The sequence below is a fragment of the Malania oleifera genome, chromosome 5 (genome assembly GCF_029873635.1).
Source record: "Malania oleifera isolate guangnan ecotype guangnan chromosome 5, ASM2987363v1, whole genome shotgun sequence".
Lineage (NCBI taxonomy): Eukaryota > Viridiplantae > Streptophyta > Magnoliopsida > Santalales > Ximeniaceae > Malania > Malania oleifera.
Genome location: NC_080421.1, coordinates 65,344,585 through 65,359,781, shown reverse-complemented (window position 1 = coordinate 65,359,781; position 15,197 = coordinate 65,344,585).

Genomic DNA, 15,197 nt, shown 5'->3' with positions numbered 1-15,197 from the left:
TTCCTGAAGCTTTTGCTTCAGGAAGAGTCTGGTTTGTTTTTTTTTACAAAGGAAGGTTCACGCGCCCCCCCTGGAATCCCTCCTGCGCTGCGACACCTCTGTCTCTGTCTCTCTCTCTCTCTCTCTCTCAATTTCTTGGCGAATTTGCGACAGATCGGGAAACAGAAGGTGCTGTTGGATTCCTGGTTCCACTGCCAACATTTCTAATGAAGCAGATTTGTCATGGGAACGGCTTAGGCATTGCTCCTGGGGAAAGGTAACTTTTCCTTATTTTTCCAATTTTTCTTTAAATATGATGTTAAATCGACGATCGGGCACCACCACGCGATCCTAGTCGCGATTGTCGTCATTTTGACGTAGATAAACTTTCAATTGGGGTTTCCTTGGCCCCACTCCAAAGCGGAAGTGGGATTTGGAAAATTTGGAAAATTGGTTAAATTTTTGGGTATAACTTAAATTTAGAAACTATGGCCCTATAAAATATTTAAATAGTATTTTATTTAAGAATAATTTAAATGGAGTTAGGATTTTTGAATCAGGGTCCAGGTGAGCGCCGCGGGCATCTGCGTGGGATTCCTGTCGGTGTAGTTTGAGAATTCACGTAAGGGAAAAAAATATATATTAAACTAGAATTTTTATGAATTTAATGGAAAATAAATTATGTTATATATACGTGTATATGTTTTGGTTTGGGTTTAAAATGCCAATCCTTTAAATTATGCTTTTCTGAGCCTAGGGTTGTTTTATTATATACTTATATGCGAAATTGAACTAATGAAAGTGGGAAATATTTTTCAAAATAATTATGTAAGAAATTAAAGGTATTTTCTAATTTATGAATGTTAAATATGGGTTGGCCTATTTTACAGGAATATGTATGAATTTTACTACTAAATTGTGTGACATGAGATTCTTTGCATATATATATATGTTAAATGTATAAGATGCGGGTTAAATAAGTAAAATCCTATGAATAAAATATGATATGGATTACGTTGCTTGTGTATGTTAGATGCAACCATGTAAATGTAAGATAGCTGAAAGACAGTCATGTTAACAGATTCTAGCGCATTTCTATGTGAACTAACTGATGATAGCTAAAGACCAGCTACAGTACGAAGGAATGAAATGAAAATGTTATGCAATGAAATGACAATGCAATGACAATGTAATGAAATGAAATATGAAATATGAATGATACAAATGGGAAAGAGTCACTTAAAGTGAAATGCAATGCAATGTTAAGCTATGAATATGAATATATATGTATGATTGAATAATGATAGAAAGAATGATGTATTATGATATTAGAAGTATGTATGTACGTAGAACATGTTATGATAGGGCAAGGCATACCTTTTGCCTGAGGGCTTGCTAAGTAAGGCGAATGCACTAGTAGCTACAGATATGGCAGTAGCCACATAACGTATTAGGGCAGAGGGAACCTACTTGTATGGGCGGATAGATTTTCCTATCCTTAAGACCTTTGCCTGTAAATTATTGTTGAACTGTGGGAGTATGAGATTAATCTAACACTTAAGGGCTTACTGTGCTCTGGTATGTTTTAATTGTGAGCCTAGGGTTACCCAAGTATTAGAGCATAGGGGTGCTATTTGTATGGGTGGGTAATCACCCCTATCCTTGGGTAATCTCGTGGGTAAATCTCTGCATGTGATTGTTTAGGTTCAGAAAATGATTTTAAAAATGTTATGATAATGATTTGCAAATGTATTTAAAATGATATCTATATACCTCATGTTAGCCACACGCTGTTTTAATATGTATGTTTCTTCCCTCACTGAGATGTGTCTCACCCGAATACAAATTTATCTTTTTCAAGACCTCCACGAGATCAAGCTTAGAGAGCTCGAACTGTTATAGCACTTTTGAGAAAAAGGGTATAATCTTTGATAATATTTTGGGATGTAAATATTTTATGTTTCATGTTTTACGTTTTAAGTCTTCTAAGAAACGGATGGTTGTGAAATATACTGGTGTTTGTGAATACTGGAAGTGTAGGTTATGTTTTGGAGATATGAATATATGGAAATGCAGGTGATGGTTGGATTTTATGGATTTATAGGTAGAAAATAGAACACTCTGGTATTACGGTATTATGGTATATATTGTATGGAGATTATATTTATGTTTTCCGCTATGTATGTATAGAATTATGGAATGTCAGGATTTTATTAGGTATAACACGCCGAAGCCGGGTTTATGGGTTCAGCGCGTTACAAAAGCTTCCAGGAGCTTAAGCAGCGGCTCATCACTGCACCTATGTTGACGATTCCTTCAGGTAAAGAGGGTTTCATGATTTACAGTGATGCATTGCATAAAGGGCTTGGTTGTGTTCTTTTGCAGCAGGGGAGAGTTATAGCATTTGCCTCACGATAGTTGAAAGAATATGAGAAGAATTACCCTACCCATGATCTGAAATTAACAGTGGTGGTATACGCACTAAATATTTGGAGACATTATCTCTATGGGGGTAGATGTGAAATTTTCGCTCATCATAAAAGCCTGAATACTTTTTCATGTAGAAAGAATTGAACATAAGGCAGAGAAGATGATTGGAGTTGATAAAAGATTACGACTGCACCATCAGTTACCACCTAGGAAAGGCTAATGTAGTGGCTGATGCCTTGAGCCGAAAATCAGTGGGTGCTTCAGTGTCTACAGTAGTGATACAACATTCAGTTCAGATGGATCTGGAGAGACTGAGGATAGAACTCATAAAGGGTGATCACCGGGCATTGATTGCCAATCTGGTGTTGCAACCAACTCTACAAGAAAGAATTAAAGCAGCACAGAGGAGTGATGTAGACTTGATAGAACTTGTAGAGAAAGTACAGGATGGTCTAGAGGAGGATTTTAGTATCTTAGATGATGGGGCCTTGAGGTTCCGTACTAGGTTATGTGTTCATGCCGATCCTTAGATTAAGAAAGTGATTCTGGAGGAAGCACAATGATCCTTATATACGTTACATCCTGGTAGCACTAAAATGTAGAAGAATCTTTTGGAATCTTTTGATGGAGCGGAATGAAAAGAGAGATTGCTGAATTTGTAGCACAGTGTTTAATATGCCAGCAAGTGAAAGCCGAGCATCAGAGATTGTTGACCTTATTAGCCATGCCCGGTTTTGATTATGACAAGTACTCATTATATCTAATGAGTGTTTGAGTTTTTGTGCAGGAACTAAGACTGTTAAGATCAAGATGTGCACAAAGCAAGCAAAGCCTGAAGACCAATTTATAATTCAGTATTGTAATATATTTAATTGGTCTGTAATAGTAAGTAGGTATTTGGTTTGTAATAAGCTCAAACAAACCATAAATGAGAAAGGACCTTAGAAAGACCTTAGGGTGTACCCTTCGGTTCGACTGACACCGGACTTTTTCAGTGTCTTCAAATTGGACCTCAAGTTACCCTAGGACACACACATTTACACATATATTTGTTAGACACTTCATTAAGGTTTGTATGCTTCAAGATTGGACCGAAATGCACACATGGTGCACTTTCTGTCGACCAGCACAGTCAGTTCATTTTGGCCTGGTCGATCGAAACCAAGCCTAGGTCAACAGTTGACCAAGGCCCTGGTCGACCGAACCAAGTAGTTCAAAAGGCCCTGGTCAACCGAAACCCCCTGGGGTCAAAATTTGGACCATCTGGTCGACCGACCCTTTTTGTACTCCAACTACCTGGTCGACCGGAGGGTCCTCGGGAGAAATCCCAGCTGTCTGGTCGATCGAACCAGGTAGTTCAAAATGTCTTGGTCAACCAAACCAGGTAGTTCAAACTTGGTCGACTGAACCTCGGAAAGTTGAGAAATCGCCCTCTCCTGGTCGACCGAGCCCTTAGTTCAATATTCCCCTAGTCGACTGAACCATATGAGATCTGGTCGACCGAAACATTTTTGGTTGACCATACCTCTCGGGTTGCCCTGATTTCTTACCGTAGCTAATATTTTTGAAACAGGGTTAAAATGCTTTAAACATCATTAAACTTTCCTAATAATACCCAATAGGTCCCCAACGGTCATATTTTCTCCCATGTCTATATATATGAGTTCATTTGAGAAAATTAAGATGGATTAGCCACTTTGATTAGGGAAGAATTCTCTAAAAAATAAAAACCCTATACTACTCATTCTCTTACTCAAATCACTCATACTTGCCGTCTATTATTGCCTACATCATTTGTAAGTTGATTGAGTGTTTTTCTTAAATAGGTTTGTTCTCCTTGTGCTACTTGTTTGACACAATTTTCTTGAAAGCCAAACCTAAGGATTCTTAGGGGGCTTTTGCTAATAAGCCTATCCTAATAAGACTTTGTTTGATCTTCTAAGCTTGCACCTTTATTGCAAGATCTTGAGAAGATTGTATTTGTTTTTGGTTGCGAAAACTTTTCAAACACTTCCAAATATCTATTGCACTTTTATCTTGTAAAATATTTGAAGAGATATTTGTTTGTGTGATAGTGGTATTTGTTGCAATATTCTTTCACTTAAATATTATTTGCTGAATACAAAGATTACACATCTTTTGCAAACCAAGCATATACATCATTTAATACCAACATGCTTGAGATATCTTGCTGATTAAAATACTAGAGACTTGACATCTTTGTGTGAACTTATTTGTTGAATGTCTTGTGATACAAAGATTGCTTGTTTGACACTCTCACATATGCATTACACTGATAGAAAATACCTTTTTTGAGTTGAACCATTTAGATCACATTGAGCTTACATATTGAATCATATTGTGGTGTATGTTATTGCGCGCATTTGGGTACATATCTGCTTTACACAAAAGCACAATCATTGTACCATCTGATTATATACACATTTGTTGTATATCCAGGCACGGGCCTGAAGAGGGAGACTAGCCCTGGAATAGTCCCGAATTGGCTTAGACCCGGTTAGGAAAGTTAGGTGCGTCATCCTGTTAAGGCATGTAGGTTGAGGTCAGCCCCGCTAATTGACCTAGTTAAGGTTGAGGTTAGTCTTGTGTTAATTTGACTTGGTTGTAAATGGTGCCGCTCCACCCTTAAATGAGCTATTAGGGGAATCCTTTGGCTTGCGAGCTAGAGGCGGGGATGTAGGCACAGTTGGACAAACCCCGATAACATATCGTGTGTTCATTTACATTTCCACACTTTATATTTACCATACGTATATATTATTGTGTGAATGATGCGTTTGATTTAATTTCCACATCATTGTTATCTCGCATTCGGAAATTGCACAGACAAGTCTCTAGGTTGTGTATATACTGTTGTTGAATAGATTAATCTAGGAGAAAAAGTTTTAAATTCCAATTCACCCCCCCCCCTCTTGGGAATACACCAATTCTAACAGAGACTGGCGGGGTCATTGTAGTCGCTATATATTCCTGAGTGGAAGTAAGAGCATAAAGCAATGGATTTTGTCACAGGGTTACTATTGGCACTGCATGGGCAGGATGCCATTTGGGTAGTAGTAGATCGACTTACGAAGACTGCCTATTTTCTACCTATTAGAGTTAACTACTCCTTAAACAAATTGGCAGAGTTATACATTTAGGATATAGTGAGAATGCATGGCGTGCCAGTGTCCATAGTTTTAGACCGAGACCCATGGTTCACATCCCGTTTTTGGAGGAGTTTGTAGGAAACCATGGGTTCTCAGTTGTCATTCAGCACAACATTTCATCCTTAGATAGATGGACAAACGGAGAGAATGATACTGATAATAGAGGATATGCCGCGTGCATGTGTGTTGGACTTTGGAGGCAGTTGATTACAGTCTATTCCACTGGTTGAGTTTGCATATAATAATAGCTATCATGCCAACATTAGGATGACACCATTTGAGGCATTGTATGGTAGGAAATACTGATCCCCATTGTGTTGGGATGAGATTGGGGAGAGACAAATATTGGGGCCCAAAGCTGATACAATAGACTCAGGATAAAGTCAAACTCATCAAGGACAGGATCATAACAGTGCAGAGTTGGCAGAAAAGTTATATAGATACTCATTGACGAGAGTTAGAGTTTGACGTTGGAGATCACGTATTTTTTAGGGTGGCATGGTTAAAAGGAGTTATGAGATTTGGGAGGAAGGGTAAACTGAGTCCTAAGTATATTGGACCATTCGAGATTCTTGAAAAAGTGGGTCCAATTACCTACAGGCTGGCGCTACCACCAATTTTATCGAGAATTCACGACTTATTTCACGTATCTGTGCTGAGGAAATACGACCCCGATCCCTCTCATGTGATCAAATATGAGGCACTGGAGCTTAGTGATGTCTTATTTTATGAAGAAGCGCCAGTGCAGATTTTGGATTGGAAAAAACATGAGCTGCGTACGAAAAGCATACCACTGGTAAAAGTTTTGTGGTGCAACCATGCAGTAGAGGAAGCTTCTTGGGAATTAGAGGAGCAGATGTGCCAGAGATACCCACAGCTATTCAGTGGGAATCAGGGTTAAGGTAGGTATTTTGATTTGTATAGTGTAGGATAATTAGAGTTTTGGTTTTGATAAGAATGGTTTTGGGGTGAATTTTCTTTCAATAGTTGTAAACTCTCATAACCCCCTATGTAACCACGGTATTCCTCCGCCATTAGCGAGGGTAATTAATAAAATGGTGGTGTTGTTCTTTTAGAATGGAAATGTGATAAATGGCAAATTTTGAGGATGAAATTTTTATAAAAATGGGAGAATGTAGAGACTTGGGAAAATAAAATAATAAAAGAAATTGGGAAAAAGGGATTTTTGGCTAAGGAAGGGGAAAACTGGTGACGGTTTTCTAAGGGAGGAAGAAAATCAATGACGATTTTGGGGTTTTACCGTGGCTCAGTAAAGGGTAAACGATAATTTATGGGCCGATTAAATAGAAAACTGGCAACGGTTTTCTGAGGGTCAGAGAAAATCGGCGACGGTTTCTCTGCAGTGAGTCCTATATGGGATCCCGCAAGACATCTTCCTTTAACAAAATAAATGTTCTCTCTTTCTCTTCTTAAACCCTATGAAACTCCTCACTCTCTCTCTATGATTTCGGCTTCATTTTAGCTCGAATTGACAATTAGGAACCACCATGGGATTCCTGGGAAGATTGTACACGGAACAAATTTTTAAGTTGGGGTTCCGAGGCACCATCCCAAAACTAGGGTAAGTGGTGTATTTCAGGGTTTTTTTAAGTTAATTTGGAGTATATGAAATGTAGGAGGTGTTAAATGGAAGTTATTCTGAGAGTTGTGTTGAATAATTTGGGGAAAATGTGTATTGCAGGTTTTTGGGCTACGAACACCGAAGGGCGTAGAAAATTGGGTGTTAAGTGGAATCTCAGTAACTTAGGAAAGGGGAATAAATTATATTAGACTTTTTTTGAAAATTATGGGTTGAGAAATATGTGAAAATAGTGTTATGTTATTATATCTAAAATTTATTATGATATAAATTTCAGATGAAATTTGTGTGGCATATGATTTGTATTGAAATATATTTGAAATTGAGTTGAATGATGTGCACTGAGAATATGAGATTATGAGATGTGAAATAATATATGGAATTTGAAATGTGGAAAAATGATGAAAATGAAATACACCGGAATATGTATTTTTTGAGAAATGATGAAACGTGAAATATGGAAATGTGTATTGAGAAACACTGAATTATGAGAAATGAAATATGTATATGTTATTGTGAGGTGAAATAAATTTTAAACTGATGAAACATTATTGAAATAATGAAATGTGCTGAGAATACTGAAAATGTGGACATTGCAATGATAATACTGCAATGAGAATAATGATATGTGAATACTAGTATGAAAATATGGAATGTGAATATGTGAAATGAAAATATTGTTATGTTAATTCTGTAATATGAAAATGAGAAATGTGAATATGAGAAATATGATTATGAGAAATGTGAATATGTGAAATGTAAATATTGTAATGCAAAATTCTGCAATATGGATACTAAATGGTGAGAATTGAAATGTGAAATTCTGAAATATGAATACAGACATGTGATTGATGAAATGTCAATACCACATAATGATTGTTGGTATATGGCAGTGATAACCTTGATGGATGGATATGGAAACCCTAATGATAGGTAGTGATATTGAGCACGGTACCGTTACTAGTGGAGCTAGTGCAACCACACGAGCTCGTGGAACGTGTGGTGTGACAGTCGACTGAACTGTATAGTAGAGTTGTTGTGCCCTCTGAGTCTAGATCATGGCTATTGGCTGGCCAGTTGTACTACAGATACGAGATATATAATGCTATTTGACCTAACTGGGTCGGCCAACCGCGATTAGGTCTAGCCTTCGAGCCACACAACCCTATTCATAGGGGGAAGCATGACATGGAGAGATATCCTTAAAGCTGCCATGAGTACAGACACAGATGTATTGGTAATTGGGGACACTCATGAGCTAGATATGGAAATGAAATGAAAGTGGAAATGAAACGAAAATGGAAATGTAATGAGAATGGAAATGAGAAATGAACAGCATGAGTTAATAAATAATTAACGCGAAGTTAAACACACTATCTGGGGGCTTACTGAGTAAGGTGAGTGCTTTGATAAGTATCAATTGTAGCTAAACCCGATTTAATTGGGCTAAGAAACTTAATTTCTCTCTCTCTCTCTCTCTCTCTCTCTCTCTCTCTCTCTCTCTCTCTCTCTCTCTCAAACTCACGCCCTCACTTCTCTTTTCGATTTCTCGTCGTTTGTTGCTCGAATCGACGATCGGAAGCCGCCACGAGGATTTAGGGGCATTTCTCTACAAGTCTAGTGAAGTGGATTTTTGAACTAGACTTTCCAGGCACCACTCCAAAACCAAGATAAGTTGGGTCTTTTAGGGTTTTATTGTTAATTTGGAGTATATGAGGCTTTGGAAATGCTAAATGAGAAATATTTTGTGGGTTGAGTTGATTAATTTGGGGAAAATGTAATTTCAGAGTTTTGATCTTCAAACGCCGCAGGACGTGGATTTAGGGTTCCCAGTAAGCCAGGTAAGGGGATTATATTATGTCAGTTGTTTTGAATTATGGACCGATTTAATGGTAATGTAAATTTTTAGAAATTGTATATGTGTTTTCTGAATAAATTGGGTATATGAAAAGGACGGTTTTAACTGTTATATGTTTTGGGGAAAATTAATGTGATTAGTTTGAAATCTCCTATTTTCTATAAAATAAATAGTTTAAGTTAAATAAAACCCTAGAGATGCTCAGATCCTATTTTGAGCAATTTATGTCTTTTCCTGTCAGTTTATTTTATTTATGATCCATTAGATAAAAATTATGTGGCATAAAAACAGTTTTTAAATGGTATATATGAGCAAAATGTTTTTACTGATAATACACAATATGATATGGCAGTCAGGGGCCGAGATTTAATATGACGGCCAGGGGCCAAGAGTTATTAAATGACAAGATTTATATGAAATGAGATATAATACAGTTTTATTATGTAAATTGCCATATATGATTCTAGAGCCTTGTGGATATGAAATGTGATGTTATTAGCACAGTACCGTAGCTATATGTTGGTAGGGAGTGCAATCACACTGGGATGATAGTGTGATGATGGATAGACAATTGGTGACCTGAGCATAGTACTCCTCTGAGGAAAGTGCCGGGGGGGCCCATCCGATGCAGTTTTGGATGACCATAGGTAGGCACAATTGTACTTACTGCCTTTACTGACTCAACTATGGTCGTTCGGCCATATGTTGAGTCTAGTCTTCGGGCCGCACAACTCATCATGGGGGGAAGCATGTCGTATGAGAATGAGATATCGTGACGATGCTAATACAACAATCTAGGTTGTATCTTTTATGCATATATGGGCAAATTTACTATAAAAGGATTATTTTGAGCCAATAATTTATTATTAAGAAATTGTGTATTTTCATATATACAATGTAGTACAGTTTTAAATGCCATTTCATATACAGTTAAATAATTGAAGTTTTATATTTACACGAGAACTCATGCTAGTCACACACTAATAATAATATAATCTGTATTTTTAAGAAGTGTCTCACCCCATCATACAAATTATTTTTCAGGTCTACCAGGGAACCATATCTAGCTTACCTTGGGGCTGAGATTAGACTTCTGGGAGTGGTTATTAGAACTGGTAAGATACCGGATGTCTTATTTTGTTATTTTGGGATTGTAATATGTAGACAGATAATGGTATGTATGTATTTGGGAATAAATATAACTTTGGTAAAGTGTTTGGATGTTTTAGAAATCTTCCGTTATATGGTTTAATTTCAGTAATGACAGGTGCACCCGGAATTCCCTAGTTAGGGCAAGTTGCATTTATATATGCTACATATGGTATCAGAGAGAGTATTTATGTATTTTACTAGTACTCCGAGCCCACGCAATGGGTCAGGGCGCTACACCTTCAATTTCATATAATATCAAAAATCTTATTTATTAGTTTTTGCAAACATATTTTTAGAGCAAAAAACCCTAAGTTCTCCGGTTATTATTTGAAAAATAATTTTTGGGAGAAAATTTTATTAGGGTCACATCTTTGAGTATTTTATCATACACATCATTTCTCAAAGATTGAAAACATTGTTTTGAGAAAACACAATTTCTTTAATGAGCATATGTAGTGATCCTAAAAAAAAACTAAAAAAAAAAAGTATTTTTAAAATAAAATTAATTAAATGAAATTTAAATTAAAATTAAAATTTTACAAAATTAATTAATTAATTCAATAATTATTATTAATTAAATAATATAATATTATAATAAAATATATTATATAATATATGTTAAGTTATCTTGAATGATCAAGCCTTTCCTTTCCTTTCCTTTTTTTTCCATTCTGTGCACAGAGCCTGGCTCCTCTGTCTCCTCGTCTCCTCTCTCCCACTCTCCTCAATTTCGTCTCCAATATTCAGCCAATCGGAAATCCAGAAATACTGTTGGGCTCTGCTCATCGCCACCGACACTTCTACTGGAGCGGATTTGTCGTGGGAGCAGCGTAGGCATATCTCCTAGGGTAATGTCAATTTTCAAACTTATCTCAATTTTCTCTTAAACTATAAGCCCAATTAACAAATGAAAATTGTCAGGGGATTCGCGAGGAGATTCTCTACAATCTAGCAGAGCAAGTTTTTGAATTGGAGCTCCAAGGTACCAATCCTAAATCGGGGGTAAGTTTAACAATTTAGACTTTATTAGGTTATTTAGGGTATTTAGAGCTTAGGGGAATTTTAGGGAAAGTTACTCTAGGGATTGTGATGAGTAATGTAGTGAAATTTGAATTTCAGGGTTTCAAGGATTTTAAATGTCGTAAGGCATAAGTTGGGGTGTTAGTGGGCTTTTTAAGAATCAGGTAAGGGGATTAAGTTAAGTCAGTAATTTTTTGAAATTTGAATTAATTTATTTGTTATGTTTAAATTAATATATTTATTTATTTATTTATGTATTTGAGAATTTAAAGGTTATTTTGAAAACCAACCGTTTGAAATGGATTTTATAAACTTAGGATATATGATATGGTATTTTGAATAGAAACGAACAGTGGAAAGTTTGGTTGTTTGTATGGATATGTTAAAATGTGAAAAATTGTGTGGCAGATGATTTAATTTGTATGGATTATTGTATATTTGGATTTGGGGATTTTGAAATAATGAATTGTTTGTGAAATATTGAATTGTTTGAAAAATACTGGAATGGTTGTGAAAAATACAAGACTTTGATTTGACGGCCGAGGGCCGGGGTTTTGTTTAAATGGCTTTGAGCTAGGTTGTATTTTGTGGCGGGGGCCAGGTTTTGGAATAATAGGGAATATATGTGAATTAATGTTTTAAATGATATTTTCTATTATCTAAATTGCATGATATGCTTTAAGAACCCTAGAAACCAGTGTATTGTGAGCATGGTACTGTTGCTAGAGATTTGTTATATGGCCATGTGCGCCCACACCTGTGCTGAGAGGTGTATGGTGACCTTGTCCGATTTGCCTACGTGAGGTGAATGCACCCCCCTGGGTGAGGGCAATCGAACCAGCAGTTGGAGCTGTGTTGACTTGCGGAGTATGTTAGCGGAGAGTACAGATGACTATTGTTTGGGTGGATCCCCCAAGACATTAGTCCAGCCTTTGGGCCGCACAACCCGTGCCAAGGGGGAAGTAAATGGCGTGTTTGTCACATGGAGTGTCTTATATGCATATATGTTAATTTATGTGAATACGAATAATTAATAAGATAATTTCGAGGGCTTGCTGAGAAAGGTGAGTGCCCTAATAGCAGTAATAGTATTAGAGCAGAAGGAAGCTACTTGTATGGGCGGGTAATCTTCACTATCCTCGGCTAATTGTGTGTGTGAGTGTAAAATAAGAATGTTTTCATAAATGTGTTTACTTGTTTAGTGAACTGGTTATTTTTTATACACTAAATGCATGCTGGCCACACACTGACATTAACTTAATCTTTCCCTTACTGAGCTGTGCCTCACCCCTACTTTACAAACTATCTTTTTAGGTAATCCTAGAGATCGGGTCTAGCGGGCTAGAGGTATAAATTTATGTAGGTAGTGTGTAGATAGAGATTTTATTTTTGTTTAGTTTTATGGGATGTAATTATGTGAAAATGAATATATTTGTATATAAAGATAGTTAGAACTCTGGTAATGTACTTTGAGGATTTTGTATTTTATTTTCGCTGCATATATGTATTGTATATATGATGAACAAGGTATTAGGTATACAAATGTCACTAAAGTAGCACTCCGAGCCCACGTGGCGGGTTGGCATCGTTACAACATAACTCATATCTCATTAGAGAGTGCATATATTGAGCTTAAATGTGTATATTTCTACTTGTATGTTTCAGAAGTATTTTTATGTAAAAAAATATTTTCATGTATTGGTTTGATTCATCCCGTAAATTGAACTAGGGAGTCTTAGTCCCATAAGTGAGACCGGTTGAAACCTGTTAATTGAACTAGGGAGTCTCCGCCCTGTAAGGGAGATAAGTTAGGCTTAGCCTTGTAATTGAGCTGAGATTTACCTTATCCCATAAGGAAATGTTGTAACGGCTTCTACTCCGCCTGTTTAAGTGAGTAGGGATAGTGAAATTCTTGGGGGGTATGCCCAAGACGGGGACGTAGGCAATATTGGCTGAACCTCGTTAACAAATATGTGTCTCATTCTCTCTCTCTCTCTCTCTATCTTATTTAAATTCCTACACTTTAATTTCAGCATGTGTATGAATGTTTATATAATGTCATAATTATTTGCATACACACATTTAATTTAAATAAGATATACTACACGTGTATGTTTACTTTCATTGTTAAAATTATTTTATATACTCGCGTGTACATTGAATGAGATATGATATGTGATAAATCGACATAAATGCTTAATTTAGCTAAAAAGTTTTTAATATCCAATTCACCTCCCCTCTTGGGATTACACCAATTCCAACAAAAATATATTGCTTTGGTTGTTGTTTTATCATATTATTATTTTATATAAAATAGGAAATTATGTTATAATATCCTAATATATGAGATTATATTTACATTTAATGATTTACATATTAAAATACAATAGCTATAGGATATAGGATAAAATATAATATTGACAATGCCGGTAAAACAAAATACTAATAATAAAAAATATGATAAATTAAAATATGCAAAGTATAATCAAATATATGATTATCAAAATGTTTTTACTTTCAAAATTATTTTTTATTATATTTATTTTATAAAAATCACAATATACGATTCTTATCATGAAAATATTGACAACTTTATTACAATTTCTAATTTGTGATTTGTCACCTATATTCTTCATTCCTACATTATCAATTTAGATAATTTAGTCATAAATTAGGCCTAATTGCCTAATTTGACGACAAAGATTTTTCCTCATCTCTAAATGATAAGTATATCATTCTTTATTATTATAAAATTTAATAAGATAAATAAGATAATTGAAAAAAAAATTCGCATATACGTTAGCTTTCTTACAATGTCAATCAATCTAAATAATAGTCATAAATAAAGCTCAGGTGCCTAGTCCAATAAAAAATAAAATCTTTTTACAAATCAAGTCATGTACTATTATAACCAGTATTATTAATATTTATGATATATATATATATATAATATTATAACACATAGAAAATAATAGAACAATATTAAATTACAAAATACTATGATTAATCGTAGTATGATTTGGTTTCTTATTACATTATTATATATAAACTTTAAATAAGACATAATATTAATTATTAATATTCTTAATACAAATATATATTAGTAAATTTTATAGCGATATAATATACAAAGGAATATAATATTATTGTGTAATAAAATATAACATTGTGGTTGTTGTAGAAAATTATATTATAATATCCTAATATATGAGATTATATTTACATGCAATGAATTACATATTAAAATATGTAATAAGACACAATTAAAACAAAATAATAATAATAATAATAATAATAATAATAATAATAAATGTGATAATATGAAAATATGTAAAGTATAATCAACACAATATACGATTCTTGTCATGAAAATATTTACAACTTCATTCTTGTACTATCAATCTAGATAATTTAGTCATAAATTAGGCGTAGTTGCCTAGTATGACAATAAATTTTTTTTTTTTTCATTTAAATGATAAGTATATCATTCTTTATTAATATACCATCAAACAAGAGTAATAATAAAATTGAGAAAAAATTTGGCATGTACTACTTTCCTACAATGTAGATCAATCTAAATAATAGTCATAAATAAAGCCTAGTTGCCTACCAATAGGAAAAAAAAATCTTTTTACAAATCAAGTCGTATTAGAATGTTACATATTTAATTATTTGTCAACATGTTTTTGAGCAGTATGAATTAGGAAAAAAAATTTAAAAACAAAAATAAAGAAAGCATAACAAAATGTACACATGTATGGCAATTTTGTAAAATTAAAATATATTTTTATAAACTATTATTGTATATAATCTTTAAATAAGAAAAAATATTAATTATTAATATTATTAAGGGATCATTTGGAACCACTTATAAAAAAGTGCTTTTAAGAAGCGCATGACTCTGCTTCCTTTTTTCACGGCCGCATGGCCTCCCCCTAAACCCTATTCTATTATCCTTTTTCTACTCCTCCTAAAAAGTAACCTAAAG